We start from the raw sequence: 27,669 nt of genomic DNA, 5'->3' as shown, positions 1-27,669 counted from the left end.
TGTGCAGTCAATGTGTTTTCAAGAGCATGTCTTATCTTTGTTTAGGCAGTAAATCAAACATGTAAACAACAATTCATTAGCATCTGCCAGAGGCTCAAAGCTACATTGTTATAGTTTAAAATCTCCCTAGAAGTGAAAAAAGTATATCTGACTTATTCCTGATTAGTCTGATTTTTTTCCCTTCTGTTTACCAACTTGTAAGCCATAAACGAACCACAGACTCACTACGTTCAGATAGCGCTAGGGGTCAGACATAAACCAACACAATGCCAGCTCTTTCAAAGCGAAGATGGAGACCCCAGGCTAAATATGAGGATGCATCTGCTTACCCAACGGTGAACATAACCCTCAGCTTGTCATAATGCTCATTTTTGTGACTGGCCTCTTTAATGTGCATGGTGATGAAGATCATTCAAGGCCTTGTCTAGAGTGAAGATTTGCCTTGATAACAGCCACCAGTGAAAATCAAGGTATAGTGTGGGTTTTCCTGCTACGGATTAGCACTAGTGCCGTCACACTTATGGATTCCCACCAGTGGTTGAAATCCCCAGTGTACAAAAGACCTAATGTTAGGAAATCCTAGTATAAGGGAAAATGGGTTGGGTGAAATATGAACACGTAATGGGTGGGAGAAGGAAGTTCTATGGATTTTACTTTGTATTACTACAGGACCTACTATCAGAGATCTCAATGTGCTTTAAGCCTCACAATAGCCCTGTGAAATAGGCAGGATCATACAGATTTTATAGGTAATTCCGATGAAGCACAGAGGTTAAGTGACTTGCCCAAGTCACAGTGATGACCTAGTTTCAGTCAGAAATAGAATGTGAGAAGGACATGGGGCTGCTCTGTAATGGATTTATGAATACTATATTAGGACTTGGTTGTTGGAGTGTTTACTGTATGAATATGTTGCTATCATTTAATAGCAGGTGGTTGATAAAATAAGCAGGAAGCAGGACAATGGTTTAAGGCAGCTACCCCCTATGAACACTTAAGGGACAATGCAAGAGCCATTCTCTTTGATGTTCTAGCTCCTAGTCACAGCTGAGCAAACTGGATTGGTTTTGCAAGGGGGGAGGGGACAAGCCCAGAAAAATGAGACAGAATTTCTGGCTGGATTTAAAATCCCTCAGAACCTGGGGAGAGAGAGCTAAGGTAAACCCAGACTCCAGAGGTTGAGGTATCTGTGAAATTAGACCTACTGAGGTCTCCATATTAGGATGGGTAGGACTCTAGGTAAGATAGCCATGCATGTAGACATTTTGTTGTTTGAAAATCCTTTTTCTTTAATGTTTTACTTTGAGCCTAGTGTTAAGATTAAACAATACTTTTGTTTAAGAAAGCTGCTGTAGGTGATAGTATTCTCCACTAGTCACAGGCTCCCAAAGGGAAGCACTACAGGTGCCCAGTCTAGTTGGACCTGCTGGACAAGCACAGTGGATCCACAGCATACTGTAGCCCAGGGCTCGGTTTAAGGGCTTGTCTACACTTGAAGTGTTACAGCGGCACTGCTTCAGCATAGACACTACCCCTATGCCAAAAGAAACGGTTCTTCTGTCGGCATAGGCAATCCACCTCCCCGATAGGCAGTAGCTAGGCAACGGAAGAATTCTTCTGTCAACCTGGCACTGTCTGCATAGGGAGGTTAGGTCGGTTTAACTATGCTGCACAGTGGTGTGGATTTTTCACACACCTGACCAACGTAGTTAAGCCAACCTAATTTTCTAGTGTAGACCAAGCCTCAGAGTGAAAGAATTATGTAATCCCACCCCAAAAAGGTAAAAATTACAAGGCACCTGAGGGGTGCACTCAGAGAGAGGTCAGAGGTGCAGCTAGCGCAGTAACTGTGACAGAACCCATGAATCCTGGCTTCCACTGTTATGTGCTCACCACTTAAACTACACTCTCTCCCAAAAGAAAAGGAGTACTAGTGGCACCTTTGAGACTAACACATTTATTTGAGCATAAGCTTTCGTGAGCTACAGCTTACTTCATCAGATGCATTCAGTGGAAAATACAGTAGGGAGATCTATATACACAGAGAACATGAAACAATGGGTGTTACCATACACACTGTAACGAGAGTGATCAGGTAAGGTGAGCTATTACCAGCAGGAGAGCCTTGGGGGGGGGTGGGGACCATTTGTAGTGATAATCAAGGTGGGCCATTTCCAGCAGTTGACAAGAACGTCTGAGGAACAGTATTCATGTATTTGTGAATACAGACTAACAGGAGTGCTACTCTGAAGTCTCCCAAAAGAGAGTACCAGCTTGAACTAATTTTGTTTATAGCTTTCGTTTCTTTGTGACTCATTGCTAATGCTAGGTTTAAAAGTTTCCCCAGTCTTTTAAAAGTGAAATGAATAGTCTGGAAGAGTTTGGTACTCAAGAGAATAGAATATTGGCTAGAGCCAGGCATTCTACAGGCAGATGCTGTGTAAGCAACACAACATAAAACACAAGACTCTTTCTTGGGCTTCTAGTTCTGTGCTCACCTAAACATAGGCTGCAAAGCATGCAGTGGCTTGTGCTGTGGACAAATGTCAGCTGGAGATTAGGTAGAAAACCGCAAGCTCATTTAAATATATGACTTTCAACTGAGCCTCCAGTGATGACTGCATTAACTCATTATATCACCCCCAGTTCCTGTGCAATTTAATAGAAATAATCATTTAGAAAATGGTACTTAAGAATCAGCAATTATAGTACATAAAATATTTATGATTTGCAACCAACCTGAAAATGTTCCCTTAGCTACAGAGAAAAAGTGTGATTTCTTCCAGTTAAGTCTTCAACCATTTTTTAAAAATTGGCAATGGGCACACAGTACTTCATGTATTAGCAATTTTACTGGGATGTGCCAACTGTCTTCATGATTTGGGGCATAACTGCTTTGCTACAGCTGAATGAGGAGATGTGCTTTAAAATACAAATGTCCAGTTCCACATGGACACTGCAGGTCAGCAGTGCTGCAGTGCAGGTGCTATCCCCACAGGAATCTGGGATGAAATCCTGGCCCCATAGAAGTCAATGGGAGCTTTGTCATTCAGTGGGGTCAGGATTTCACTTCTGATATATTAGGCAGCAGTGGTTTGGTTTCATTTGGAAGAAGTGATGAGAAATCTTGACCTACATTGTATAGCATGGGTGAGATTTCTTTTGCTATCCTATGTCCTCATGGGACTTAATCAATTATTATTATTTTAATATGGGTAACATGGTGAAAATGAGATATTGAAAGCACTGTCTAGAGACAGACATCTATCAGCAGGTGCTCTGTCATACTCATCTCATCGTCCCACTTGAAAAAGGAAATGTATGGCATTGTGTGTAAGGAAATGGATGCATGCACATGTATCAGTGATGGCATTGGTATTATTCTACTGCAGTAATTAAGAGTCAGACAGATAGACAGACAGACGCACAGAGTCTGTTAGGCTGGTGAGACGTGATTTTCCTTTATAAAAGCCGTGTTGATTCTTCCCCAACATATCATGTTTATCTATGTGTCTGATAATTTCGTTCTCTACTATAGTTTCAACCAATTTGCCTGGTATTAAAATTAGGCTTACCAGCCTGTAATTGCCAGGATCACCTCTGGAACCTTTTTTAAAAATTGGATTCACATTAGCTATCCTCCAGTCATCTGGTACAGAAGCTGATTTAGGAGATAGGTTATATACCATAGTTAGTAGTTCTGCAATTTCATATTTGAGTTCCTTCAGAACTCTTGAATGAACACCATCTGATTCTGGTGATTTATTACTGTTTAATCTATCAATTTGTTCCTAAACTTCCTCTATTGACACCTCAATCTGGGACTGTGCCTCAGATTTGCTACCTAAAAAAAATAACTCGGGTATGGGGAACTTCCTTACATCCTCTGCAGTGAAAACTGATGGATAGAATTAATTTAGCTTCTCCAGAGTGCTCCTTTAGCAGTTCAATCATCCAGTGGCTGCATTGACTATTTGGCAGGCTTCCTGCTTCTGATGTACTTGTAAAAATTGCTTTTAGTTTTTGTGTTCTTTGGTGGTTCTTCAAATTCTTTCTTGGCCTGCGTAATTATACTTTCCCACATGACTTGCCAGAATTTGTGCTCCTTTCTATTTTCCCCATTAGGATTTGACTTCCAATTTTTAAAGGATGTCTTTTTGCCTTTGGTTGCCTCTTTTACTCTGCTGTTTAGCCATGGTGGCATTTTTGATACTCTTATTTTTTATTTGAGGTATACATTTAGTTTGAGCCTATATTATGCTGTTTTTAAATAGCTTCCATGCAATTTTCAGGCATTTCACCCTTGAGACCATTCCTTTTAAGCTCTGTTAAACTAGCTTCCTCATTTTTGTGTAGTTCCCCTTTTTGAAGTTAAATGCTACTGTCATGAGTTTCTTTGGTATTTTTACTCCTACAAGGATGTTAAGTTTAATTACATTCTGGTCACTGTTATTGAGTGGTTCCACTATATTCACCTCTTGGACCAGATCCTGCATTCCACTAAACCAAGAATTGTGTCTCCCCTTGTGGGTTCCAGGACAAGCTGCCCAAGAAGCAGTCATTTAGTGTGGCCAGACACTTTATTTCTGCATCCCTTCTTGAGGTGATATATATCCAGTCAATATGAGGAAAGTTTAAATATCCCATTTTCTGCCTTTGTAGTCTCTCTAATCTCCCTGAGCATTTCACACTCACAATCAATTAGTATTCTTTGAGGGAGTCAACAAGCATGTGCATAAGGGTGATCCAGTTAATATAGTGTACTTGGACTTTCAGAAAAACCTCTCATGGATCAGTAACTGATTAAAAGATAGGAAGCAAAGCGTGGTGACTTTTCACAATGGAGAGAGATGGGGTCTCTCAAGGATCTGTAGAAGTCCATAAAATCACGAATTGGGTGTAGAAAGTGAATAGGGAAGTGTTATTTAAGGCTTCACATAACACAAGAACTAGGAATCACCCAATGAAATTAATAGGCAGCAGGTTTAAAATAAACAAAAAAACTTCTTCATACAACCCAGTCAACCTGTGACACTCGTTGCCAGGGGATCTCGTGAAGGCCAAAAGTATAATTGGGTTAAAAAAAGAATTAGATAAATTAATGGAGGATAGATCCATTAATGGCTACTAGCCAACATGGTCAGGATACAACCCTCTGCTCCAGATGCCCCTAAAGGTCCGACTGCCAGAAGCTGGGACTGGATGACAGCTGGGGATGGATCACTCGAAATTGCCCTGTTCTGCTCATTCCCTTTGAAGCATCTGGTACTGGTCACTGTCAGGGACAGGATACTGGGCTAGATGGATCACTGGTCTGACCAGTATGGCCTTTCTTTTATATATAATTTTTTTTGTAGAAGCCCCCAGAATACAACTGTGAGCTTTTCCTTATTGGATTTAGCCTCACTCTGAAAACAGTCTCATATTTTCCCCATCTTTTCATTATGAGGCCACCTTTTACCTCTTTAGATACATTAACTTCTTAGCATTGGCTTTTTATAGTACTTTACCAGAGGGAGGATCATTTCATGGTTAGGATGGACTTGTGATCAAGGCAGTGGTCTGAGACTCAGGAGTTCTTGGTTCAACCCTTGGCTCTGCCACAGACTTTCTATGCGACCTTGGGCAATTCTCAATCTCTTTGTTCGTCAGTTTCCCATCTGTAAAATGGGGAAGATATTGCTTCCTACCTCCCACCCTTCGCCTGCCTTGCCTATTTAGCATGTGAGCTCTTCAGGGCAGGGACTGTCCCTTATTATGTGTCTGTTCAGTGCCTAGTACAATGGGATCCAATCTCAGGCAGTCTAGGCACTATGTAACACAAATAAATAGTATTGCCACCAGCTAGGAAAACTAGCAAATGGACTTTCTAAATCCACTGCCAAGGGACACTTAAGCACTATCTATTCATATACACTTGAGCCCACTTACATTCTGTTTACGATATGTCTGATCTTCACTTGTCCAGGAAGGAAAAGCCCTCAGGTCACAGCTGAACCTTAGCCTCCCACAAGACAGCATAATTCAGACTCTCTAAGCCAGTTGGCCAACTCCAGCCTTACATTTATTTGAATTCCTTTTTTCCCAAGGAACTTACAATTCTATCACCAGAACTTCTTAACAGTACATGAATTCTAAATTGCAATAATTTGTTGCAACTAGCTGCAGGCTTTTCTCTCTGTTAGAAATATCTGTGTTATATCCTTCTTTTAAAATTTGGTTAAATAAAATAAAATAAACGTTTACAAATAATGTTTGCTGCTTAATGTTCTCAGCGAGAATATCTATCTGCAAAAATAGAAATCCTTCTTTCCAATTCATCTGAAGGAAGTGGTTTCAGTTTCTTATAAAGTAATAAAGAATGTACCACAGATAATGTTCTAATGGTGCAAATGAGTGCAAATATAATCAAAATGATAATGGTGGCTGTTGTACAGATGGGATAATAAAATCCATCCCAATTGGAAATCGTATCTCAAGGCAACATTCTCTCTTCTGACTTTTTATAATAATTGTACATGTAAGAACAGGGCACTAAGAAGTGGTAGAAAAAAGGTGCTTTTTTGGTTCATTAAACAGATATTGTTTTGATAGCCCATTGTGCCGGACCAAAAACCTCAATTTGATTTTAGGGAGGGATCAGCTCCTTGAAGGAGGAAAAATGAGTCAGAACTAGGGCCAGTTCAGACCTCAGCCTCTCCAGAGCTACGATTTATAATTAGATCAAATTAGCTGTTTAGGTTTGCCTGACTAACATTCTCGTGCCATTGAAGCCACCACAATTCAGAAGATTAGATTAGATTAAATGGGGAGCTAGATATACACAGTTTTATATATTAAGTCCTGGAGCCTTTGGAATAGAACCAAGGGAAAGCTTTCATATTTGTAAGTGCTAGAACCTACTGGATAGCCTGCTTCTGTCATCATACCTCTTAGTGTTTAGCTGGAGTAATCTGTAAAACAAACCAACTCTAAAATAAAACCAAGCCTAAAGGGGAACCACGCAATTATTGCAATACACACTCAGATCACTCACCTCCACTCTCTGGTGGAGAGAACTAAAGGAGTGCAGTGGCAGGGCAGGGAGTGGGTGCATAGGTGCTGGAACTAGGGGTGCTGGGGGTGCAGTAGCACCCCCTGTCTTGAAGTGGTTTCCATTATATACAGGGTTTACAATTTGGTTCAATGGCTCTCAGCACCCCCACTACACAAACTGTTGCAGCACCCCTGACTGGGTGGAACAAGCAAAAGCCATCATCTATAGCTTCTATCCACACCAAACTCATGGAAGATTGCCCCATATAAGACAGAGATGACACTGTTACCCTCATCTTAAACAAGCCCCAGTTTTGCACTCTCCACCCCCACCCAACCCTATCAGAGGAGATCAGCCTAGTTGCAGGGGTATCTGTGTTCCCCGAAGAAGGCCTGAGAAGTAGCATGGAGACAGTAGGTCTCACCACAAATGTAACCTTTTTAGGATGCCACCAATCTTCGGTCTAGATTGGGAGGACCACACCCCCTACTCAACTCCATGGAAGCCAAACTCTCCCTTTTCCCTCCATCCCTGAGGGGATGATTTGGAGGAAATTCCATGAGAGAGAACTCATGGAGTTTCCCAGATTTTTGTTGTCCATGTTTTTTCCATGGCAGCAGCATGATTTGCCCATAGGGTTTTTCTAACAAACCAAGTCACAAATGGATGAAAATGGTTTCACATAAGCTTGACCATTTCCAGATAATATTATTAAGTTTTTAAGTAATAGCCCTTCTCAGTGCTCCAATGCTGAGCCGTATTTACTCTGTCTTAGCCTATGTAATCAGACTGTGAATGTGGCAGCTTCCTATCTTTTATTATATTTAAGACTTCTTAAAAGCGTTGTTTCTAGTGATTGGAGTACCTTTTGCTATACATTACTTACCAGTTTTCAGAGTAACAGCCGTGTTAGTCTGTATTCACAAAAAGAAAAGGAGTACTTGTGGCACCTTAGAGACTAACCAATTTATTTGAGCATGACCTTTCGTGAGCTAGCTGTAGCTCATGAAAGCTCATGCTCAAATAAATTGGTTAGTCTCTAAGGTGCCACAAGTACTCCTTTTCTTATTACTTACCAGTGTTTCTCCTCACTTCAGGTATAATTCCTGTCCTTTACAAGCTTATTTTAGTTTAATCTTTACCACTTTTTCGACACAGTATTTACGGATGGTGCATAAGTTGCTAACTGTTTGGAGCCCATTAGAATCTATGGTGTACATATATAATTACGGAATTTTAAAAACACAAATGACTACCTTTGGGGCCAATAGACACAGCAGTTACAATCTGTCATGTCATCTCTCATTCACTTCACTGCATTTTTTCTAAAAGGAAATTACCATGTAAAAACTATGCTTAAAGGAATAACATCATTAAGGAAGTCTCCCTAATCAACAACAGCAAAAAGATCCAACAGGAGAAAAAATTATTTTGGGTTAAATAGCAAAGGCTAGCATCTGCCCTCAGGTGCTCAGATTACTTGGTGTTGCATAAATGTGTTCATGGACAGGAATTTGATCCCATATTTTTGAAAAGAAAAAATTTCTTATAATGTTCAAATTGAAATATTTTTTCAATGTTGTTTTGTTTTTCATCATTTACACTGTTTACTTCTCCTTGCATGTTGATCCTGCAAGGCTGTACCAAATGGGCAGACCCAACACTGAAGCAAATCCTTGCTGACTTCACTGGAATCTTATGAGATGGCCACTCTCTTGGCTGGTTTCAGAGGAACAGCCGTGTTAGTCTGTATTCGCTGATACTCTAAGGACTGAACTATGATGTGAGCTGGGTGAAATTTTCTAACCACAACATTTTGTTGGCAAAAAAATGCAGATTTCAGGTCAATTGAAACATTTTGCAAATTTGTGTCAACCTCCCCCAAGTTGTTTTGGTCAGAATAAATAATTCTGAGAAAATCAAAAGAGTTTCATTTTGACATTTTTGAAATGAAATATTTTGATTTTTTGATTCAAATGGACTTTTTTTTAAAAAAAAGTTAAAATTTATAAGTTGCTCAAAACTGAAGCAAAATGTTTTGTTTCGGGTTGAATGAAACATTTCATTTGACCCCAAACATTTTTTGACTTTCCATTTCACTGAAAATTTGAAAATATTTCACTTTTAGTTTGACTCAAAACAATTTTTTGTTTTCAGTAGTGCCAGTGAACTGAAAAATCTATTATTCATCCACTTTACTGGGGACCTCCAGAACTGAAATTATCAGACTCTACGCCGTGCGCCAGGCTTTGCAGGTAGGAGCTGTAACAGACTCATCCTTTGTGGATCACGCGCAGAAGGGGATGCGTAATACACACTGACCTGTGGACTATACGCAGGCACAGAGGTCCATCTCTGTAAAGCTCCTTGCAGGATTGGGGCCTTAGTCCGGATAGTAAAGCAAGACTGGTCTGTTTGTCTTATCAGCTTCATATTCCGATTCTCCTGCAGCAGCATAATGCTTTTCTGTTTGGGTTGCAAATGCTGCAGGAGAATGTTCAAATTAAAAAGAAACTTACTTAAAGGATTTAAAAAATAATTTTGATTCTCTGTTTTTCACCCAAAAGCAAATTGTGAAGCCATGTCCAGTCCATGTGACTATTCTATTCTATTCTATTCTATTCTATTCTATATAGGTTCTTATACCACACCCTGTTGAATTCACATTCTTGTTCTCACTGTACTTTGTTATGAAGGAGTGTATATTTGATAATTGAGTTGTGTTATAGCATCACAATAATATTTCAGAATCCTCAGATGAGACGTGTCAGAGTACTTCAGAACACAGAATGACACCCTGTTCAGGCAATTTCATTCTGCTGAGCATTTCCTCCCATCCTCATCACTACTGAGACAACACATCATCCAGTCACAGTGGGGATTGCTAGCAGTGTTGTTAGCTGAGGAGCTAAGTTTGGTTGTGTCCAGTTGGAGTAAGCCATGGACCTGAGAATCTTTTCATTAACTTAATTGGGGCTTGCATCAGGCCCGATATTAGGGGCAGGAAGAATGGGGTGGCAGAATGAATTTTCTACTTGCCTATAGGATGTGGGAAGACAAGCCCTCCAAGGACTTCCTTTGCTGGGGGGCAGAGGTCACTTAGTGTCAGTTCCTCACCACCATCAGATAGGTCACATGGTGGAGCTTCTGTTCCCTGACAAGTCCCTACTATTGTCCCATCCTCCTGTCTGGTCTCCCAAACGCGTATCTTGCCCCTCTTAGTTCTGACCATGTTAAATGCAGCCACTAAAGTCATCCTCCTTGCTCAAACTACCCTTCTTGAATCCCTTCACTGGCTCCCACCCATGATAGCATCCAGTTTAGTCTCTGGCCTTCCCTTGTGAAGCATCATGTGATCCCACCCTCTCCTCTCCACCAGTGTTTCCACCACTGTCCACCCATTTGTCGATCTCTCAGTCATCTTCGTGCCTCCTACCACACAGCCTGATGGCCATGTTCTGACCTTCCTGAACTCACCCACTTGCTCCTGCTGCTTTTAAATGCTTCTTAAAAATGGCCTTCTGTCATGCTGCCTATATTGAGTCTTGTTGATTTGTATATAAAGTATCTTTTGTTGTTCCCCTCCCATGGTCTCTGCATACCTGTCTGTCTGTCCACACTTAGATTTTGAGCTCCTTGGAACAGGGACTTTCCTGTATATCTGCAGAGCACCCAGCATTTCATGGATAAATACCCTGTCATCTGCAGCACCCCTCTGACCTGCCTCAGCTCACAGACATGCAAATGTTTTCCATGAACTTTCACTATCACTAGGGCTTGAATTCTTGAGAGCCATTAAGAAATAATTTTATTTTTTCCCTCGGGACTAAGATTTTTCCCCCTCCTTAATTGTATCATTTTATGGAAAGGTTCAGATAGCTCAGAGTATGGGTGATCTACCACCAAACCAGCCTTAAGAATAATTGAAGACAGTTGGCCTTTGACCTCATTCCTCGCACTGCATGCCAGGAGTGGTGTTATCAGGGTAAACCACCACACCTTGCCACTTGTCTGAATGCTTAATTTCAGACTAATTTGAAAACAAAAGCTAAATTAGATTGTGGTAAAAAGATGGCAAACGCTTGCAGGAACACTTGCTAAAAAGAAAAAGAATCAAAAATATAAAAGAATTAAGTTGTTAAGTCAGGATGAATCATTTGAAAGAGTAGAGAGAATTGTCCTATACAAAGGTAACTCCAGCCTAGAAATTAATCTTTTGTACAGGAAGAAATGAAAGTCATTAAATGTCTTTGTCTTATTTTAAAAGCAGCAATATCCAGTCTGATTGTAAGTACTTAAAGTGGGATGATTAAACGGAAACCTTATCTTCAATGTTCCAAGGTGAAAACTGGAGAGAAGTTATCCAATTATGGATAATAAAGAACAGGGAAAATCTGAGAGCAGAAATACTTGGTTGGGTAAGTTATATGAGAACACTTTGTAATCAGTCATACCTGACATACCAAATACAAACAAAAGGGAATCCAATACCACATTTGAGAAGTCTCTGAACTGTATAATTGTTTTGGATTTTAAAACTGTTCTAAGCTCTCTTCAAACCGTTATAAAGCAATGGCCTAAGGCACTTATAGAGACTGATATTCAGTTAAACATCTGGTTACTGTACAAGGGGATTGTCTTTATTTTCAAACAGGAGTTTACAAGCAGATTATCAACTGCTGGCTGATTTATTTTACAAGTGTGAGACCCTGATCATGCAATTCACTGTGTGCAGGCAAGCTGCTGTGCCTGTGTGGAGTCGCACGACAGGCAGTGGGGCTCCAGGCAGCCACAGTGGTTCACACGGAGCTGACTGCAGGATCAGGACCTTCTATTTCTACTACAGGTTCTTACGTGGCCCCAATAAACTTGTTAGCCAAGCACCTCTCACACTTTAATGGGTTTATCCTCACAAACTTCCTATGAGTTAGGGAAGTGTTACTATCCCTTTTATCCCTTGTTTCAATGTACTTTCTCCTGAGATGCTTGCTCTTCACTGGTCGGTATCCTGGTCATGACCCCTCACATACAACTGCTTTGCAATGTCCACAAAAAAGACATGGTGGCTGGCCACAAGATTCCTTCCTGAGCAGACTCTTCTCCCCAGATGGCAATGAGATCCAGGGCCTCAGCATGGCTCCAACCAGCTGTGTGAGGCCTGTTGTGGGCCTTCTGCAATCATGGTTGTATCACCAGAATAATGATACACAGGGATCCTGGATCAAACAGGGAAAATTTGGCTCTGTACCATCTTTTAATGGGGGCAAAGGTCATCCTGGAAACTTGGTACCAGGGCAGGGAGGGCACACAAGTAAACAGACAGGTTGGTAACGGCCAACCTGCAAAGCTTTGTGGGATAGCCATTGGAAGCATGCAAAAGGTGGTACATGGCAATTACGTGCATACAATCAGAAGATTTGAACTTATTCAGCTGGAAGCAAACCGAGTCCACTTGGCAAGAAGATTTGCATTCCAGATAAATGTGGAGTTAATGCACAGTAATAGGTTGCATCATATGTACGCAAGCATTTCAAACTGGATTAACTCAAGCTGATCCAGTTTAAAAACCCCATGAAAATAAGCTCTGAGATACATAAAATCATAGAACTGGAAGGGACCTTGAGAGGTCATCTAGTCCAGTCCCCTGCACTCGTGGCAGGACTAATTATCTAGATCGTTCCTGACAGGTGTTTGCCTCACCTGCTCTTAAAAATCTCCAATGATGGAGATTCCACAATCTCCCTAGGCAATTTATTCCAGTGCTTAACCACCTTGACATTTAGGAAGTTTTTCTTAATGTCCAGCCTAAACTTCCCTTGTTGCAATTTAAGCCCATTGCTTCTTGTCCTATCTTCAGAGGTTAAGAAAAACAATTTTTCTTCCTCCTCCTTGTAACAACCTTTTACATACTTGAAAACTGTTATCATGTCCCCTCTCAGTCTTCTCTTTTCCAGACTAAACAAACCCAATTTTTTCAATCTTCCCTCATAGGTCATGTTTTCTAGACTTTTAATCATTTTTGTTGCTCTTCTCTGACCTCTCTCCAGTTTGTCCACATCCTTCCTGAAATGTGGCACCCAGAACTGGACAAAATACTCCAGTTGAGGCCTGATCAGAGCGGAAGAATTACTTCTCGTGTCTTGCTTACAACACCCCTGCTAACACATCCCAAAATGATGTTTGCTTTTTTTGCAACAGCGTTACACTGTTGACTCATCTTTAGCTTGTGGTCCACTATGACCCCCAGATCCCTTTCCACAGTACTCCTTCCTTGACAGTCATTTCCCATTTTGTATGTGTGCAACTGCTTGTTCCTTCCTAAATGGAGTACTTTACATATATCCCTATTGAATTTCATCCTATTTACGTCAGACCATTTCTCCAGTTTGTCCAGATCATTTTGAATTTTAATCCTATCCTCCAAAGCACTTGCAACCCATCCCAGCTTGGCATTGTCCGCAAACTTTATAAGTGTAGTCTGTATGCCATTATCTAAATCATTAATGAAAATATTGAACAGAACCGGACCCAGAACTAATCCCTGTGGGACCCCACTCGTTATGCCCTTCCAGCATGACTGTCAACCATAGATAACTACATTCTGGGAACGGTTTTCCAACCAGTTTTGCACCCACCGTATAGTAGCTCCATCTAGGTTGCCTTTCCCTAGTTTGTTTATGAGAAGATCATGTGAGACAGTATCAGAAGCTTTACTAAAGTCAAGATAAGATATACCACATCTACCTCCTATCCACAAGGCTTGTTACCCTGTCAAAGAAAGGTATAAGGTTGGTTTGACATGATTTGTTTTTGACAAATCCATGCTGTTACTTATCACATTATCTTCTAGATGTTTGCAAATTGATTGCTTAATTATTTGCTCCATTATCTTTCTGGGTACAGAAGTTAAGCTGACTGGTCTGTAATTCTCTGGGTTATCCTTATTTCTCTTTCCATAGATGGGCACTATATTTGCCCTTTTCCAGTCTTCTGGAATCTCTCCCATCTTCCAGGACTTCTCAAAGATAATAGCTAATGGCTCAGATATCTCCTCAGTCAGCTCCTTGAGTATTCTAGGATGCATTTCACCAGGCCCTGGTGACTTGAAGACATCTAATTTGTCCACGTAATTTTTAACTTGTTCTTTCCCTATTTTAGCCTTTTCTGATCCTACCTCATTTTCACTGGCATTCACTACGTTAGACGTCCAATCAACACCAACCTTCTTGGTGAAAACCGAAACAAAGAAGTCATTAAGCACCTCTGCCATTTCCACATTTTCTGTTATTATTTCCCTCCTCCCCGCATTGAGTAATGGGCCTACCCTGTCCTTGATCTTCCTCTTGCTTCTAAAATGTATATTACTAAAGAATCTCTTACAAGTTTGACTCTTGAAATTATTTGGCTTGTGTTTCCATCTTTTGAATCAGAGAGCATATAAAACATATTTTGGAGATTTAAAATGACAATCTGAGGGCAACCTAGAATTTGACTCCAGAAACCTGACATATTCTGGCCAGGTAAATGTGGCAACACAGGATTGCTGATTGGGGTGGGGAATGAGAGAAGGTGGGGCAACTGCTGCTGCATCCTGGATTGTATAGTGAAAGGAGGCCACAGCAGAGAAGCCATGTTTAAAAGTAATTAGGAAGTGCACATATAGCTAAGAGGGGATATGCTGCCCCACCTACAATGTTTCCTCATCTTCCTTATAGATTTGAAAATGATGCCTAATTACACTTAAAAATAAGTTCTAGGCAGGCAAACGCTACAAAAATAAAGTCCTGGACTTCTAGACCACTTCATCTCAACCTCCACCCCAATCAGCAATCCCATATGCCATTCATTTACATATCTGGGTGCTCCTTCAGATGGGAGATAAACGCCACCTAACATTTTTGGGACAACCACAATGGGTACTAGACTACAGCTGTTATACCAATAAAATAAAAAACAACAGGATCTTATTAAAGGGGAAAAGGCAAAATGTCACATTTATTGTGAATACAGAAAGAATCATAGTAAGCAGTTAGTTATAGCTATAACATTCCATTCAATTTCATATTTATTCATTCATACACACACACACACAGGCTCTGCAAGGTTGTTATCATAGTTACCAGCCTTAGAGTTGCTCATGCCAAGCCACTGGCCAGGTGGCCTGGACATGAGGAGGGAGGAGGGCCTTGTCAGATGCTCATCTGATGCTCCTGGAAGTTGGTTTGCAGAATCAGACCCCCAAGTTCTCACTTTCTAGAGTCCATTTTTATAGGAATTTCTTCCTATGCCAGTCTATGGGAATTGCTTCATCATGCTGTTGCTGAATCTATCAGCAGATGGCACATTCCTGACGGCTCTGTGCTGCCAGATGTTATCTTGTTCTTTGTTTCTCCCATTCTTGAGTCTGTTGGGTGGATTCCAGTCTGCCCTCCGGAGGTCCTCTGGTTATTTCCACTTGACGCCTTCTTCAGCCGATGGACACTGGATTCTTAGGCTGGCACCTCCCTGGTGATTCAGTTATTATCCACACCAAGCATCCATCCACATACATCCTCTATCTCTATTTTAATCACAATTGTTAACAAAGTGAGATGAATACAACAAAAGGGCGGGGAGTCTCTGGGTGCTGTTTCTGAGTATTGATTTGAGTCTTTCTCTGTGTGAGTAGTTGTTGTTACATAGAATTGCTTTGCGAACAGACTCTGTCTTAGAATGTACTAACACAATTAGCAGCTTGCAAGTTTCACACAGAGAGGGAGAGAAACAGTACCAAAAACCAAGAGACCTCTTAATTAGTAATACCCTGGAATTTAAACTATGGGGAATCAAACTCATTTGTGATTTTAATACAGAACTTCTTTAATATGATCCAACATAATCCCCTCTGTCTTTTCCTTTGCACAACCTTCTTATCTTCAGAAATCCTTTGAAAAATAATTTCTTATTGTTTTCTAGATTAAATGTCCATAAAAGACATGCTAATCTGATAAATCTTGGGACATCTGTTCTATAACCCTCTTGTTAAGATCACAGAGTTATGATTTCTGGACATAAATGTCTGCAGATTCATTTGCTGACTCTGGTGTGCTGCTACTGTGCACATTCTTGGGATATTTGCCAAGATGACAGCTGTCGAGAATCTTGAATCTTTTCTGTCTTCATGATTCTCAGGTTCAGACCTGACTTGTATATCTTCTCTTCTCTCTCTCACCCAATTAGAGTCTGATCCTGGTACCGTTGAACTCAATAACAAAACGTATGTATGTACATCTTGCTACACAATCAGCTGTTTAATCCCATTTCAAGGAATAAACTAGAGAATTCTTACCTGAAAATCATGTTTTGAAGAAAATTGCCCCTGGATATATATAAAAAACTCAACTCATTGTCACATTCAGTAAATTCCTTAATAACACCACCAATCTTAAGAGTTTTAGGTCAAATTCTCAAGAGTGGTATGGAAACCTGCATGCCAAAAATAGTGCCCACATTTTTGGATGACCAGGTTTTTTGCCCCTAAAATCTTCGTGTTGTGTGTGTAAATTATGCAATATTATGCCCGTGATTATTTGTGATTGATTCAATATCACTTGGACAGCTAAGTACATGGCCCTACCCATAGGCCAGGTGCTTTGAGGTCCAGGTGACCTTACCTGTATCTGCAAATAATTGCAAGTGGAAAAAAAACCAGGCTGAAAATGTAGCTCTTAGTATTAGCACAATGTACATTGATTGAAAGAGGCAGGCTGTCTTATAAACATATCGGTACTATGTCTGAATCTGTTTATACGTACACACACACACACGCACAAAACAGGGCACTGCTTCAGCTGAGTCTGCTTCTGCTTCTCCAGCCTATGGGAAAGTTGCTGCAGAGGGCTGTCTTGAGGCACAAGCAATTTTAGTGACCATTTGCAGGCCTTCATAATTTCAGGGCCCATGCAATTCTATACGGATTTAGGGCCAGATTTTGACTTGCGTCCCCATTCAGACCTGAAGGACAGATTGAAAATCCACCCACCGACATCTGGGATTGAAAGTTACCATTATCCAGGGTCCAGGACTTGATATATTAGATCCTGAATGAGTGCTAAAATAGCACTACTGCTTTGAGGGACCAGTGACTATTGCAGCATCTTATAGTTCACCAGCCACCAGGGCTAGAAATTACTAGCCTTGGAGGTCTGTGAGGTATCCGACCTTGAAATCATTTAATTCAGAAGGTACTGTCTTGTCACTGACAAGTTTTACCTTGATTTTAGGGACACTAGTTTGGAAAATGTCACATAGACAATCAGAGAGTCTGAAAATCAGAAATCCCATTTTTCAAGATATAGTAAGCCTCTCTGTCTAACTCTGTGAATCAATGAGAATACTGGTTGCTAAAATCCTGCCAAAATTGGGAACTATGAGCCAGATCTTTAGCTGGTGTAACTTGCCATTGCTCTATTGAAGTCAATGGGGCTATGACAAGCTACACCAGCTGAGGATCTGTTCCATATATAGGTGCGCTTTTGCGGGGCATAGGAAGAAGGGTATGGAATAAACAAGGACACAATCAAAATATCTGAAGGTGAAGCATGGTATCACCCAATAAATTACATTTTCAATACTTTTATTGTTATTGAAGGTTATCTATGTAAGATATGTAAGGAGTTAAACAAATCTAAGAGGGATACAGGCAACCAAATATTAACTACCAGCCAAGTCCCATGTCACTGCTTACTTTTACAAGCTGCTCCTGATCTCACATTGAAGAGGAGCAGTAAGTGGAGAAATATTAGACTTTCTTCCTTTTTTGTTTTTTAATCCTCCATTTTCTCTGCTTGATTTGATTGGGCTGTTGCATAGCTCCACCAAACAACGAAACAGGAATGACTTATAGTAGCAGCAGCATGAGACTCAAAGACTCTCAAACTTATTGGAGGTAGCAAAATGGAAGTACAAATATCCCCTCTCCTTTAAGCACTGTGAAACCATACAGACATGTTACCTGGCCACCATTCACTTAATAGAAACAGCAAAAGAATGAACTGAATACATTAGCTGACACCCACTCTTTGTGGTTCAATTGTTTACAGCCTGACAGGTCCAGAAGCACTTGCAACAGCACAAATATTTCAGGACGAGGACATTTGTCTAGACGTTGGTCCTGGCTATTGAAGGAACAAGGGACATACTCCGGCTCCCAATTTACTGAGGAGAGGCACTAACATGTCAAACCTAACGCTATTCTAGAAAATCACTCTCAGTGATGAGTAGGAACCTGAAAGGAGAACCCTGTTAAAAGAAGACAAGATCCTCCATCCTATCGTTGCTCTGGGATTTTGTTTCCATTTGGCCTTATTAAAGGGGAAGAACATGAATAGAGTTTATTCTGTTTATTCTTTTTGAGATTTGCGATTTGGAAAAAAAAATCCATTCTGAAATGGAATAAAATAAAATAAAAATGAAGTTTCCCATGAAATGAAATTCCAAAATTTTTGTTTCTGGTTGATCAAAACATTTCATTTAAATAAAATTAAAGCATTTCATTCTGATTTCAGCTTTTTGATTTTATATTTATGTAACACAAAATAAATGAATAAAGGAAAGAAAAGTCATCTCAAAATGGAAAATCCAAACATTACTGTCATGGCATGGTCTCCTATGCATCCTTTCAGGCCTTAACTACAGACCACACTACTTAGGTCTCCTTCACCACCGCCTTTTAAAATTTTGTTATTTCACCAGGCCACGCCTATATATTTACATATATTTACAAGCCCCAGCCAGCTCCCCAGTTTGCTTCTGGGGAAGGGAAGGGAACTGAGCTAGGCTGCCACTGCCAGCCCTGCCTAACTCTACCTTCCTTCTGGCTCTCAGATCCCTCCCTTCCCGGGCTTCCTTCCTCTATTACATGCTCGGAGCTGTGGGGTTGCTTGCCCCTCTAATTAGCCCCCCAGCTGTAGCTTTACTCAGCTGACTGACTTTCCAGTTAGGTCTCAATTAACCTAAATTGATGGCAATCTGAGTGACAGGATGTGCTGAGTCAGTGGCTGATTCAGCGCACCCTGTCACAATTACACTCCAAAAAGGCTGAAATGGAACATTTCAGCCTTATCAAAATGCTTTTTTCCTCCCATTTTCTTTCAAAACAAACTTTCATGTGAACCAAAACAATTCCATAAAATATTCTGCTTTTGATGAATTGGCATTTTCTGAGAGAAAAATGTTCCATTGGAAAGTTTCTGACTAGCTCTAAACAGGAGAAAAAAAACAAAGAGAGCTACTCAATGTGAAGAGAAAAAATGGACTTTTATGGCAAAATACCATAATGTATAATTCAAAATGATAACCTTTCTATAGTTTTTTAAACCATTCTACTGAACCTAACAGATAATTTTTTTATTTATAATATATAGTTTAGAATCCTATAGAAAAGATTTATTCTCTAATAAATTCTATGGGAATTTTTAGAGTCATTTCTATTGAACTGTATTAAATATGTACCAAGTCCTCTTGATTCCATCCCTATTAAATTCTAGATGACTCTTTCATAAGGGTAAACAAGTTGTTTTGGTTCCTTTTTACAAACAAACAAACAAAAAAACCCCTAACACCTTTATATCTCCTAGGGGATCATTTACATTGCTGGACCATAGAAAGCCTAAGCTGTAATTGTCCTGATGGTGTACTTGCAGCCACCATCCTTCTAGCTGAGGAAGACTGGATGGGACTCCTTTCACAGCTCCTTAATGCCTTTCCTTAATTTGTTATAGGAGCTACTGTTCAGCAATACAAAGCATTCTGTCCATCCTTCCTAACCCTAGGTGTTGCTTCAGAAACACTTTAATCCTCTGCCAACCCAATGAATGAAAGACCATGGCCAAGAAAAAATATGACCTGAGTCCCATATGCAAAGGTACCATTATCACAGCACAAAGGACAGCTTCCTCCTTTTCTTTTACCTTCATAACCCAGGTTATCTGCTCAAGTACGCACAGACTAAATGAGGTTGTTTGGTTTATGGACACAAATAGATCTCGCTTTTTTGACTTGCAAAACGAATTCCACTGTGACTTCAATAAAACTTAAGCATGCTAATGTTCAGTCAACCAGTTGTCTATTTATTTCTGTTTACGCCAGCAGATCCATTAGCAACTTTTTCTTGTTTTCTTTTAGAATATTAAATGGTTCAAACATATTCTAAAAATTAGTTGATTAGCTTGTTAGGGCACATTTCTACTGCTTGTTCCTTCTGTAGCAAAAGAGAAAATGAAGGTAATTTTGTTTGCAAGGAACGTCTGATTGGAAGCTGACTGTTGAAAGATATGTCATGTCAATGTAATGAGGGAGTGTAATATCTTAGTTTGCATCAATATGGAAATAACTGTGCAGTTTGACAGACCTGATGCTAAAGGCAGCACCAGAGCACTCATTATGCATTCAGCCTCTGATTATGAAAAATAGTATGTTTTCTTTTAAAGAGGAATACACATTATCAATCAAACAGCACCAATTATTTCCAAAAGGGATCACAGCTAAACAGGCGTGGGGTCTCTTCAACTATAACTGCACCTGAGAAAACCGACAGATATCAAAGTACATGATAATTTAATTTTATGACAGTTGAATTAATTAGGCAGTCTAAAATCCTGTTTCCTGATTGGCCAGTGGCTGCTGTGCTCATTGCTAACATGACACCATGAATTGGAACTACTTTGCTTTACTGAATCACATCACCGTGCTGTGCCTCACGAGTCAACCATGAACAGAGGCCCTGCCCCCCCCCCCCCCACCTTCTTGGCGGAAGTTCCTGCCATCACAGGATTTCAGCATAGCTGTTTCAGAGCTCCCACTGCTAAATAGCCACTCCCTAAGGTTTGGGGTTCACCAGAACCATTTTTTCTTAGCCTTCTTATCTCCTAGTTCTTCCTTTCCCTTCCCAGCCTTCTCTTTCTGCTCTCTCCTTCCCCATCCAACATGGAGTACCTCTACCTCTGGGTGGGAGCTGTGCAGCTGGCTCCATCACACAGGAGAGCCTGAACTCTTGCCCAGCCACAAGGTCCAGGGACCGCCAAAACCTATTCTGTTCACAGGATCCAAGCTCTCACCCAGCCTTTCATGGACTGGGTGAGGAACACCACTCAGGAGAAGATAGGCCCACCACAAAAAGGAATCAGAGGCTCCTGAACAGTGACTCAGCTACCACAGAGCCAAAAACAGTGCCAAGTTCAGACCACTGTGGCAACACTTCACGTTTAGCAGCAGGGGGAGCCAGCACCTTTGCCACAGAAAGTGAAAGAAGTTCAGAAATCAGAGAAAAGCAGCTCCTCTGCTTCTGGTAAGGATAGAAGAGTAACAGACCCCATTCTCCACCTTCCCCAGTCCTGTTTCTACACCCCTGTCCCAGGTGCCTCATCTGTTGGGGGACAAAGAGATCGCAGAGCCAGTGCAGTCAGCCAGATGGGGATTCCCATAGCTCTCTACCACCTCCAAAGCCACTGACTCAGGAGGCATTTCCAGGCATAAGGGGGTGTGGCCATAAACTCCTGTCTTCTAGCAATTGCCAGCTGTTGCAGTGACTTGTTAGCAGCCAGGTGCACTGTAGAGCAGCTCTAAGGCTCTGAGAGCAGAACTGGCTCGTGACAAGCCCCAGGATCAGGGGAATGCAAAGGTAGCATAAAGCCATATTTATCTCTCCATTAGCTTCTCTACTATGTACAGCTTACCCAGGCCCAAGAATTAGGAGTTACTTGGTTGCACAGATTATAAAGTCAGTAGGAACCATAGTGATCATCTAGTTTGACCTCCTGTATAACACGGGCCGTGGGACTTCCCTAAAAGTCCCATCATTCGGCCCTCACCACAGGCAAGATAAAGAGAACAGATGGGACTGCCTGGACATACAAAAATATAAACATTTATGTTAACAGAACTGAGCAATTCAGAAAAATCAAACTCGCTATTGCTGTACATTAAACCTAGGTGCAGAGGACAGAGCACTCCCCTGGATCCTAGAGCTGCCTAGTTCCCCATGTGTGTAACTGAATTATATGAAGCCAGACAGTTTCATACAATCAGAGGTTATGCAGGCATTCTTCTCCAGAGCAACCACTGCTTGCATGGCTAAACAGCCATCAACATTGGTAAAGCAGCTATCTGGTCCTTCAGACACACCTATAGGGATTATAAACTGGCCTTGCCATCATCAGCTGATGTTGTCTATGGCAGGATGGCACTCCACACTATGAGAAAACAGCATATCCTGTGCAAACACTGAACCAAAAGATGGACCCTGCCCCAAACATCTTACAATCTAAATGCCTTGCACCCCAACCCCACTTGAAGTCAATGGGAGCTCTGGATGCCAGCACCTTTGAATATTTAGTTCATTGTCAGTTATATGGTTATTAATATATATTGTTTGAGATCTTCGCTTTGGAAGGGTGGGACCTATGGACAAGGTCAACCTCTATTTGACAGCTTTAGTTGTATGCAGAGACTGCAAGAGAGGAATTCAAACCACACCCACAGACACACCTTTCTCAGAGAGGGAAAACTGACAAGTAGAAAAAATTGCTCTTTTTAAATTCAAAACAAACATATACAACTACTCTTTTTACAGGATTCACCCAGCTCTGGTCTAAAGCAGGCAAAACACACAAACCGCAAGAAATATACAATGAAAAAAAGCAGGTAAGAAAAATGATATTTTCCTTTAGATTTACATATTTCATTTATTTTAGTTGGTCTTATTTATTGTCATTTAAGAGCAGGAACAAGTTGGGTGAGGATGCATTACTTAGTACTGCCACAAATTATTTTATTGATTCTTCTTTCTTAGTGTATTCTTTGCAATAATATTTGTACTGTACTGCTTGATAATCTCCATAAAACACGGCAGGGTGTGTCCCCTGCTGGGATATATATCACCACTTCTCAGGTAGCTGTGGCCTTTTTCCTTGTCCTTACCCCAAAGCATGACAATATCCTTGCACAACACACACACCCTGTCTCATCTACTTCCTTCATTTCTCTGTTGAGCCAAAGTTGTTATATTTATCTCTGAGCTGTAGTAGTTCTTAGCTGAGATGTGATAAAGAAGATGCTTTCTCTTCTCTTTATTTTCAGCATCTGTATTAAAATGCGGAATTCAAGCTGGGAGACATCTTGACAAAATGGACACCCAGCTACTTCTTACATGCAAAAGGAAGACAAGATGATAAGAGCAAAGTCACTAGAAAATGTGTATGAATGTAGGTAATTACCTGCAGTAAACAACATGAAGGAGGGCTAGAAATGCTAAAATCTTTTCTTATTTGAATGGTTTGGCTTTGTATGCTTTATGCAACAGGGGTTCAGAGACAAAAGGCTGAACATTAGAACTCTAAGAATGTGCTAATAACATTTATGTGTAATATCTCACAAAGGAAAAATCACAGCTAGGTTTCAGGTTTTTAAGTCGGGAGCAGGCAATACTATATAAATTAGAAACTTTACTATCCCCTCTCACACCTCTACCCCCAACTCTATTTCCATTCCATTGATTTGTCCCTTAAGAGCTGCATAAATGAAAGCTGCATTTTCTGTAAATAGGAGAAGTCAGGTGATCATGTAGGATTTCAGTCTGCTTTTGCATTCTAAGGTCTCTAATGTCAAGTTGTCTGTAATTTGTACTGAACCAGAAGCAAAATACTGCTGTGCTGTCACTGGAGTGTCACTGACTTCTCTGCAAAACTGAATCTCTGTGACATTTACACATCCTAAAGACCTGTCTGAGCTTTGCATTCCACTGAGATGATGCAGGAATTAACAGTTACTTGAAGCTTCAAATCGAAGCTCTTCTGGCATTTTGCAGCTATAGCAAGGAATAAAAACGATAACTTGTAACTGACCTTCTGTTCTGCTTCCTGAGAACAGCATGTGCTGTAGATCTATACCTACAGGACTGCGCTGGAGATTTAAAGGCACTGCAAACATTTCTGAAGAAAATCTATTTTACGTAAATTAATTTTTGCCATTTATTTGGGGATAATGAGAGCTGTCTACTTTATAGTGAGGTGAGGTGTATAGATATTCCACATACAAATTGCCAAACATAGTGCTTCCTTGTTACCAAGGTGTCGCTCAACAGAGACTTAAAAAGGAAAGAACGCAAATCAAATTAACTTCAACTCCCACCAAGGAATCAGAGTAAAATTAGTACACAACTGGAGTATAGTGCTCTGTTCAAGCAACAAAGGGTCTCATTGTTTATAAGCATATTTGCATATATGGAAAACAATATCACCAAATAAACAAAAGGTTCAATAAATACCTTTTTAATTATATTGTTAGCATAATAATAATAGTTCACATTGCATTGCTGCAATACTGAATGTTTCCTCTTATCACCATCAATTATTGTAGACAGACCTGTTTAAATGAAAGTATTCCCCACCCCCATCATGGTCCATCTTGATCCCTCTCCATTCAATGAAGTTGCAGTCATTTACAGTACTCATGTATTGCAATAGTTTCTATGACAACAGATGATGATGTTAAGAGTAAAGAATTTTGACTTGGGTTTATGAATAGGAAGATAAAGGGAAATGGACTGCAGTGGAAAAGCTTTTCTTTCAAACTTTTAGCTGAAATATCTAAGCTATTAATATTTAACAACAAATAATTATAACTGCACGAAAAAGCAAACAAAATCAAACTGTTGTTTACCACAGATCTTTTTGTAGCAAGGAATATTTCTCTTCAAATCTTCACTTGGCTGAATTAGATTAGCTTTTGTGCCTCTCATGGGAAGAAATCTCATTGGAGAACAGGGGTCCCTCACAGATGATGCTCTGCTCAGGCCCAGAGGGAATAATATTCAAACACATTTTTACGATAATTTCATGAGCAAAATTCTGCCCAGATTTACCCCAGTGAAATTTGTCAGTGGAGATGCACAGAATGCAAGTTAGGGTAGAATCAGACTCATTACATTTATTATCTTATCCAGCTCTGTATTGCACTTTACATCCTGGGATTTGGCTTAGATAAGCTGGTTTAGGAGGAAGAAACCACAATTTCCCCTTAGCTATGACTGTCTGGTTAATATTATTGCTCTGATCTCTGACTCTGTTTACTAGTGATGCAAAATTTACTGACAGAAGAATTTTTATGAAAGTGAAACGAGACATGTCCAATTTTGTTATGGGATAATCTGTGCGAAAACATGTGCCAGCGTTTGTAACCTTTCTCATACTTGTTCTTTGTTTTCTATTAAATGTCAACTCTGATAGACTAGCTTTCTCATCTGAAAGGGCAGGTTTTTACTTCAATAAAAACAATACTTGTTAAAAAGAAAGACAGGACCTCAATAAAAAGCCCAAGCATGAATGAAATTTTCAGTCTTAATTGGTACAGCTACATTGCGCAGTTTTGTTGCTGGCATATGTTAGCAGAGAATATTTGTTGACAAGGGATTTTCAAGGTTATAAAAATCTTAAAGGTACTGGAGAGTGTGTAAATTAAGTCTGCTACAGGTAGATAATGTTCCCGTGATGCCAGAACTAAAAGTGCTGGAGCCTTCAGGTAAAACTTACAAGAGTATGGACTATGCACTGGGGGCCAGATTCTCAGCTGGTGTAAATCATTGGCTTCAATACAACAGTTTATTCTAGCTGAGGATTTGAATCTTGAGGTCCAGACTTGTATTTAATATGTATAATACCCTTAAGTGCAGCAGGTAAGAAAAAAAAGGAATCAATAGTGTAGACTTTTAAATGTACAATTCCTCTCCAGACAAATGTTGTGCTACATTGAATGCCAAACTCCTTCCACTGGGCTGAACATTTGGCAGGGCACTGAATGCACACATTGCTCCAGCAGAGTCACACCTGAAAGTGATGTAGCCAAATGAACCGGGCTTCAGCTACAATAAATGTTCACACATGGAAATACTAAATGTTAAGTGGCATGTTATTTACTGGGCTTGGGGATCTGGAGGCAAAGAGATTCTTATCAAGCTCACTCCTTTAGCTATGATGAACGCAACAAGAGAAGTGTGCCTTGGGTCACTGTTGTGATAGGGATACCAAGTAAAATGAAAGCCAAACACACAGAACAGTATTATAATTCATATCTTTCTGTATTGAAAACCCAGCACTTGCCTCAGCCTGTTGTCTTGATGCTAAATTAGAAAACTTTTGTCTCTTTGTCTCCTCTCCAAGATGTTCTAGATCTTATTTGTCATTGTCCCTTTACATCAGGCTAACCATACTGCCTACCAGCTCCCTGTTAAACCTGAAATAGTGACCAGAGCTCCAAACTAGCAAAGTTGAACTGCAATGAAATATGAAGCTCTGTACAATCTCCTCACTCTGCTGAGGAGCACAACCTGGATGAAAGGATCTGACAAGAGCCACCTAGCAATGGTGTCATTGGCAACAATGTAACAGTACTGAGGTAAGTGGGACTAGCTCCAGCTAACTTTTTCCCCCTGAAGTACCTCCATAGAAAAGCTGTCTGAAACAGATTTAGGAAAAGCTTGTAAAGCGTTTTAGCATGATGGAATTCTGCAACTTTAATGTAAATGTTATTCTGATTTAAAAGCTTTTGATTAGTATGTTATTAACATTAATATGGCTATGGGGAATGTTTAACTCTTCCCATGCCAAAGTAAAATGATCCCTTATTACTGAGTAAGGCATATTTACAAATATGGGAAAGTATAAAATCGCTACACTTGTATATTTCTGCCTTCTGTATTTTACAAATTTCAGTGCAATTAAATCCACCTGCTTTATAGGTTTTGTGGCTAGGCAAAATATCTTCTTCTGCATTCATTTTTAAGCCAGCCTTACTATGCCTACCTCTTGGTCAGTGGCTATCTTAGCTTATTATTTCCTAAAATTTACCAGCCAGTTATATATAATCAGTGAATCCCTGTTTTGTGTCTTTTGAATCATCTAGTGGTTGAAAAAGGCACTACAATATTTCTACACCAAGGACTGCAGTACCTGGTCATATGACTCTGGTGCTGCCTAAAAGATAGCTGTGGTTTTTTTGTTCGTTTGTTATTTTGGAGGGTTGTGTTTCTGAGCAGGGATGAGTGAAGTGAACCCAACAGAGCTTGAGCTTTTGTGAATAACCTGCATTATCTTGAGGGTATGCAAAATTAGTTCACAGTTTGCAAAACTCTTCTTTTAATTTAAACCCATGTTTTTTGTTTGTTTGGTTTTTGAAGGGAGATTTAATTAAGGAAAAAGGTTTTTCTAGCTGAGCAGAGGCCTGTGCTAGGTATGTGAAATAGAAAAACTCTTCCACCACCATAAGTTAGGCTGGAACAACTAGGTACCAGAACAAGGTGCGTCATTTTCCACCCTCTCTACATCTCTCTTCTTTCTGTAGTGTCTTTCCTAAGTCAACTCAATAATGACAGAGTTGCATTTCCCAGTTTACAGCGTTAGTGTGTGTTCAAATAAAAAATTAGATGAAAAGAGTTAAACCAAACATTATTCTGAGTTACAGGAAAACAAAAATATAGGGATGGTCAAAGCATTTCTTAAAAACTGGGGTTTTTTCAAACTTTATTGTTTGTTTTACTAGTGTCAGCTTTCCATTAAAAAAAATTATTTTCCATTGAAAAACTGTTTCCCAAAATCAAAAAC

General features: G+C 40.1%; 1 long non-coding RNA gene across 3 annotated transcripts in view; it reads left to right on the top strand.

Annotated features, from left to right (window-relative positions):
- LOC125639498 (uncharacterized) overlaps window positions 1–26,109 on the top strand; it is a 42,790-nt gene extending 16,681 nt beyond the window's left edge. For 2 of the 3 annotated variants that reach the window (XR_007357504.2, XR_007357502.2), the window contains exons 3-5: window positions 9,194–9,291; window positions 11,304–11,454; window positions 18,118–19,169. This is a non-coding gene — a long non-coding RNA (uncharacterized LOC125639498). Of the gene's footprint in view, window positions 1–9,193; window positions 9,292–11,303; window positions 11,455–18,117; window positions 19,170–22,646; window positions 22,718–23,152 lie in introns of those variants that run through there. The other variant, XR_007357503.2, reaches the window with a different exon arrangement.
- The last annotated feature ends 1,560 nt before the right edge of the window (window positions 26,110–27,669 follow it).

Source organism: Caretta caretta, chromosome 7, assembly GCF_965140235.1.
Source record: "Caretta caretta isolate rCarCar2 chromosome 7, rCarCar1.hap1, whole genome shotgun sequence".
In the NCBI taxonomy this organism is placed as follows: Eukaryota; Metazoa; Chordata; order Testudines; family Cheloniidae; genus Caretta; species Caretta caretta.
This window is presented reverse-complemented; position numbering and strand designations above follow the sequence as displayed.